General features: G+C 54.5%; 1 long non-coding RNA gene across 1 annotated transcript; it reads right to left on the bottom strand.

Annotated features, from left to right (window-relative positions):
* Nucleotides 1-414: 414 nt before the first annotated feature.
* Nucleotides 415-5440, bottom strand: LOC137231329 (uncharacterized). The gene is made up of 3 exons (XR_010946456.1): nucleotides 5209-5440; nucleotides 4857-4952; nucleotides 415-690 (listed from the first exon to the last, which is right to left on the bottom strand). It is a non-coding gene; the product is annotated as an uncharacterized lncRNA (long non-coding RNA).
* Nucleotides 5441-6507: the final 1067 nt, after the last annotated feature.

The raw sequence follows: 6507 nt of genomic DNA on the forward strand, positions 1-6507 counted from the left end.
GGACATGCCCAAGGCCACCCAGCACTTGGGGGCAGAGCCTCTGCCAGCCCGGGATTCCCAAGCACCAGGCCAGTGTCTTTCCACCTCCTGAGTCCCTGTGAGTTGCAGGGAAGGAGACAAAAATGGGTTGTGGCTTGAGGTCAGGAAACTGAAGGGCTTTGGAAACTGACCTGAGTTCAAGGCCCCGCCCTACCGCTGACTTGCTGGGAGGAGTTGGCGGGTCACCTGATCTCTCTCTCGGTCTCGATTTCCTCAGCTTTGAAATGAGAATAATTCCTTCATTGCAGAGGATTCCCACGAGGCTACAGCAAGAACATCCTAAGATGTGCCTGAATAACATGTATTCGGTTGAACTGTAATAAATTGTCATTTTTTCGAATAATAATTTCACCTAATAATTATCATACTATCAAATGACAATAAATTATCGTTTATTAATTAGCATAATCATCATCAACCACATGCCTCTCGTACATATTACTTTATCTCTCAGCCTCCTTACCCCCATCCCCACACAAAAAAACAGATAATATGCAGAGCGCTCTCTGTGAGAACTGGCACATAGTAGGTGCTCACTAAAGTTTCCTCCTGCTCCTTCCCCTCCTCATGCAGGCACTTCTTCCGTGGAAGGCTACAAGAGAAGCCGTCCTCTTTTCTGAGTATCACAGCCCCATGGAGATGAAGATGAAACTGTGATTGAGACATGGGAGAAGAGTAAATAAAGATCTAAAATCATCTTCTCAGAAAAGTTTAAAAAGTTAAAAGAAAAAGAAACACACACACACACACACACACACACACACACACACAGTCATGTTTTTAAAAACATGCACAGTGCAAAACCTGCACAGTGAAAACCTATCAAGTCACGATGGGCTCAGGGACAGGAGACCAGAACACTGTGGATGGCGCCTCTCCCCGCTCCACTCCCTCTGTCAGCCCTCTCCCAGACTCCCGGAGGAGGATTTAGCAAGAAAGTCGGTTCATTGTGTTCTAGGTCACAGCTGAGCAAACAACCAAAGTGTCCTTTTGGCAGTTGGATGCCACGTGGAGCCACAGCAGAACTGAAGATTCCACATCTGGGAGGACCCCAGCGTCTCTAAGTCCAGCCTCCTGCCTCTAGATGGGTAGCTCTCACACGCTGAGGGCAGAGGCTGGTGCTCTCCCAAGATGGCGATGCCACCCCACCTCTAATGCTGCCTGCAGGGCTTTCTCTCAGGCCAGTCAGGAAGTCCTTCCTTTTGTCCCACCACAGCCTTTCCTTCCTTTATCCATTAATCAATAGCCCCTGACAACATCTCTATGGTGGCCTCATGTGTGCTGGTAAAGGGGACCCGAGGACAAACAGAATGGCCCGTACACTCCCCATCTGTCTCACTGGATCGTCGTTGCCTGTTTAGCATCAATCTCCCCACCACCTTGATCCCAGGTGAGGCTAGACCCAGGTGAAGGCAGGACCCAGGTGTCACAGGGTGCATGGAAAGTACTCCCTAAATAGCTGTTCAATGTTAAATGAATGGGGGCTTCCCTGGTGGCACAGTGGTTGAGAGCCCGCCTGCCGATGCAGGGGACACGGGTTCGGGCCCTGATCTGGGAAGATCCCACATGCCACGGAGTGGCTGGGCCTGTGAGCCATGGCCGCTGAGCCTGCGCGTCCGGAGCCTGTGCTCCGCAACGGGAGAGGCCACAACAGTGAGAGGCCCACGTACCGCAAAAATAAATAATAATAATAAATATTAAATGAATGGGTAAATGAATGAATGAATAGCCATGCTCCAGAGGAACAAGATGCTCCCTGCTTCACAGGGAGCCCACGTCTCTGGAAGGAACAGGTTGGAGGTGGTGAGCAGCTGGCCCCCTAGGTCTCCTTCTGCCACTGGGGAGGCGCTATCCATTGGAGAGGCCGTGAGCCTTCCCACACACGCCTGGGCTCCAAACCAGGTGCTGGGGGATCCCCAGGTCTGGAAATTCCCCTGTGCATGGCACTGGGCTTTCCTGTTCCACCCCACAACTCCCACGGGTCTGGACGTTCTCAGCACCATTTCTTAGAAGGAGATATTGCCTTGTGAAAACAAGTTCTGGAATTCACTACGGGAAGTGGCCGTGTAAACAAGGGGGAAAGACCCTGACTGAAGAGCCAAGATCTCCAGGTCTGATCCCACTGCAGCAATTACAGGCACGGGCTGCAGGGTCGGACAGACCTGTTTTCAACTCCAGCTCTACTGCTTAGGAGCTGTCAGACTTTTGGCAAGTCATTCACCTCACTGAGCCCCGGTTTCCTCTTTTTAAGAAGGGATTATAGTATCTGCCTCAGCAGATTCCTATGAGGATTATACGAGGAGCCAGTAGGGCTGATATTCAGCTGACCTACAAAGATTCTAACTCACTGCTTGGTAAATAGCTGCTCCTCAGACCCCCCTGAGTGCCCCTCCCACCCAGCACATCACCCACTGTCCCCATGATTCAGCAACTAAAGGGTTAACATCTGGCCCAGTAGAGGGTCTCCGGGGCCCTGGTGACCCTTCTGACTGGTTGGTGTCCATATTAAACTAATGGGTGTGAGTAAATGCTTTGTAAACTGCCAGGTGCTGGTTAATCCCCAGATGTCTTACCGGCAAGGCATGCTCTCCACTCCCAAACTGAACTGAGTTCCGTTAAATCCGTCCCAGGAATTGGCTCCCAGATGATCTGACCAGATGATCTGACCTCTGCCCAGATGATCCAGGCAGCTTCCACACCCAGTCTGTCCCCTGTCTGGCAATTCTCTAACTCCCCCAATCCATCCCTCTCACTCCTCTGCTAAGCTGGCACAAGCTCCCCACTGGCTTCTGGACTCCCGTGGTTCCCTCCATTTCATTCTCACATTGGACAGAGCCACTTCCAAAAGCAGGGGTCTCTCTTTGACCCCTTGATGAGATGTCCACCTTCACTGACATCCCTCAGTGACGGCTGTCACAGCTGGGGTTCCTGGGGAAGGAGATTTTTTTTTTTTTTGCAGTACGCGGGCCTCTTACTGTTGTGGACTCTCCCGTCACGGAGCACAGGCTCCGGACGCGCAGACTCAGCGGCCATGGCTCACGGGTCCAGCCACTCCGCGGCATGTGGGATCTTCCCGGACCGGGGCACGAACCCACGTCCCCTGCATCGGCAGGCGGACTCTCAACCACTGCGCCACCAGGGAAGCCCCGGAAGGAGATTTTGAGATGCATATTTGCTAGCAGGAGGTTTATTGGGGATTGATCTCAAGATGAATACCTGTGTTGGGGGGTAAATGAAGCAGGGCTGGGCAGAGGGACAAGTTAGTCTGTTATGCAGACCCCATGCAGGTCTCAGCCCACCTCTAGGGAGCTCTGGAGCTGGAATGACCTTTCACGGTTGTGCCGAGTTGAGGCGAAGAGCCCTTTACTCTGCATACGGAGCAGTCATCGGATGCAGGCTGGGCCAGGGAAGGGGAGTGACATTAGATGAGGAGGGTCTCCTAAGGCAATGGCAGGAAGGGGAGTCTCAGCGGCCAGCTGTCAACCATCAGAGGGGTGAGTGAATGCTCCAGGCTGAGGGGGGAGGCGCCAGCGTCTGGGGAGGGCGCCGTAGCACCCCCTACAAAGGTGCTTTGGGTCAAGCAGATCCTCAGGAAGGTTTTTGTACAGGATGAAAAGAATCAGCCTCCACTGCCTTCAGGACACACTGTGAATGTCTCTCTAGCACATGAGGCGCTGCATGGTCTGCTCCTAACATCCTCTACTCTCCGCTCTCTTCTCTCACCCCTCCCCACCTGCTCCCAACTTTCTAACCATATTGTGCTGCTTGCAGTGTGCCAAGCTCAACATGCTATTTCACACCTCTCTGCTTCTGCACATGTTATTTCATCTGCCTGGAATGCCTTGAAATGGAAAAAAGAAATCCTTTTCTCTTCTTCCAGCCCCTTCCTACTCCTCCATCAAGACTCTGGCTGAATTCTGCCTCCCCTGGGAAACCTACCACCGACAGGCTGGTACTTTTCTTTTCCCTCTTCCAGGCTTTGCCCTTACTGGCTGCCGTTCCCTGAGACTCTCCTACTCAGGTGCCACAAATGCATCCTGAGTGACCGAGGGCCCTCGTGGCACCTGGCCCTGTGGCTCTGAGCCTGGATGAAGATATCATGCAGATCCGCACCCAGCACCTGTACCCTGGGCATGGTGGGGGCACGAGGTTTGGGGGCAGTAGTAGAAGGCACCGAGGCGAGCCCTGAAGTCCAACCCCCTCAGCATAGAGATGGGGAGACTGAGGCCCCGAAAGGGGACAGACTTGTCCAAGGTGAGCCCATGCCAAATCGAGGACGAGGAGCAGGTAGGTCTCCAGGCTCTGCAGAAGGAGGGCAGGCACTGTTGTATCTGTCTCACAAAAGAAGAGACCAAGGTCCAAGAAGAGGCAGAAACTTGCTAGGATCACCAAGAGAGTCTGTGACAGACCATCTCTCTGGCTTGGGCTCCCCCGTGGCTGCCTGGGCCTAGAGGCTTCTCTGGAGGAGTAGCAGCCGGGACCCTGATCCCCGCCCCTAGCGACACTGGGATGAGTCACACTTCCTGAGGCCACTGGGCAGTGTCTCCTGACTGGAGAAGCTGCCACATTCTTCCTGACCCTGTTTCATCTGTCAAAACCCAAAACTTCCAGGAAGGGAGGCCTGCAAGGCACTTATTATCCACCCACTGTGAGTCTGAGGAAGAAATTGGGCTCAGAAAGGGGGAGTGGTTGCTCCACGACCCCACCACAACCCCTGCCTGGCCTGGCTGGGCGGACCTTGACCCCCAGCCCGTTCTCTCTCAGGAGAGACAGAGAGGCAGAAACAGACACCAGCTCAGAGGGGAGACCGCACTCACCTGGGAAAGGCGGGCAGTAGGGAGGAGACAGCCACAACCACCTGGCAGACAGTGGCGGCCTCACCTCTCAACAGGTCGGAAGGAAGCCTCTGAGAACTGGGAGAAGAAAGAGCTTGGATTTGCACACCCGCCAGCTGTGCTCCCGTCCGACCCCGCTGTTCCCTCAGGCACCCCCTCCCAGACCCCAGCGTCCATCATCCCAGTTGCTGCACCCGCTGGCCCTGCCCTGTGGCTCAGGGCACAGCATCAGACACCTCTAACTCGACGCCATCTCTCCTGCATTTGTGCCTTTGCACCTGCTGTTGTCTGCCCGGAATGCTGTCCCCTCCTTGTCTCTCTAACTCTAACTCACCTTTTATTTCTTCAGCTGAGGCTTCTCTGAGAGGCTTCCTGGGTCCTCCCATGTGGCCCTTCCTTCTCCTTGAAGCCAATCAGATGCCACCTGCTCCAGCTTCTCCCAGCCCAGGTGCCTCCTTCCCTCCGTCATAGTGCAGGTCACACTCTGGTCACTGCCTGTGTCTGCTTCCCCCCGAAGGCCAGAAGCCTCTAGAAAACAGGGTTGGGCTCTGACTTAAGCAACATCCACAAATGCAGCAAAGAGCTGACCACAAATGATCGACTCATTCATTCATTCCACAAATAATGACCGAACACTACGTGCCAGGGACTGTTCTAGGTGCAGGAGATAGAGCAGGGAACAACACAGACAAAATTCCTGCTGCATGACTATCATTCTATGAGAATGGGGAGAGGGAAGGGGGGCAGGTGAGAGTGAAAATATAATAGTCCAAATAAGTTTGGATGGTGACGGGTGTTATGAAGAAAGTAAAAGTGTTTATTGGATGGGAACTGCAGACAGGGAGACAGGGGTTCCAGACAGGTATGGTGAGCTGGGGGAGGTAAATTCCAGACCCACCCAGCTGTAGGTCCCTCCATTACACGCCCTCTCCAGTTCCGCCAGGCGCTGGGGGGAGGAGGCGTGTAGGAAGGAAGGCTTGGGCCCCCCCTGGAAGTGCCAGACGTCTCTCCCACCCACAGACACGCTTCCTGGCTCTCCAGGAATGCGATTCAGCAACAGTTACTGAGCAGTTAGTTCTGAAAAAGTCACAGTAGCTGCCATTTATGGTCGGCCTAGAGAGTCCCAGGGGCAGAGCTGGCTGCCCTCTCTCAAGGAGCCTCTCAACAGCCTGGTGAGGTGGGCACTTGTCCAGGGTCACACAGCTGGTCCCAGACCCGGCCGGGATCTGAGCCCAGGGCTGGTGACCCATGTGCTTCCCACACCCCTACAGACCCCCAGAGGCTTGGAGGGCAAGCGAGTGGTCCCAGTGGTGAAAGGAGCCAGGGCATGAGTCTGGATTCGGAGGTCCTAATCCCAGCATGGGTTTTTTGAGTTGGGAGGGGCCCCTTAACTCCTCTGGGCCTCCGTTGCTCTTTGTGTCGAGAGGAGCCATTAGCCCAGCCCACCTGCAGGGGGTGCTGTGAACATCAGGTGAAATATAGTGGGCAAGCATCTGGGGAAATACCACACGACACACCAGCCAGTCCCTCCGCCCCGAGAACCCCCAGGCTACCCTCCCTACCCCTCCAACCCTGCCCTGGTGTTGGCTGGGGCCAAGCAGGCTGGCCACACACGGCAGGGCTGCTGCTGAAC

The sequence above is a fragment of the Pseudorca crassidens genome, chromosome 9, assembly GCF_039906515.1.
Source record: "Pseudorca crassidens isolate mPseCra1 chromosome 9, mPseCra1.hap1, whole genome shotgun sequence".
NCBI lineage: Eukaryota > Metazoa > Chordata > Mammalia > Artiodactyla > Delphinidae > Pseudorca > Pseudorca crassidens.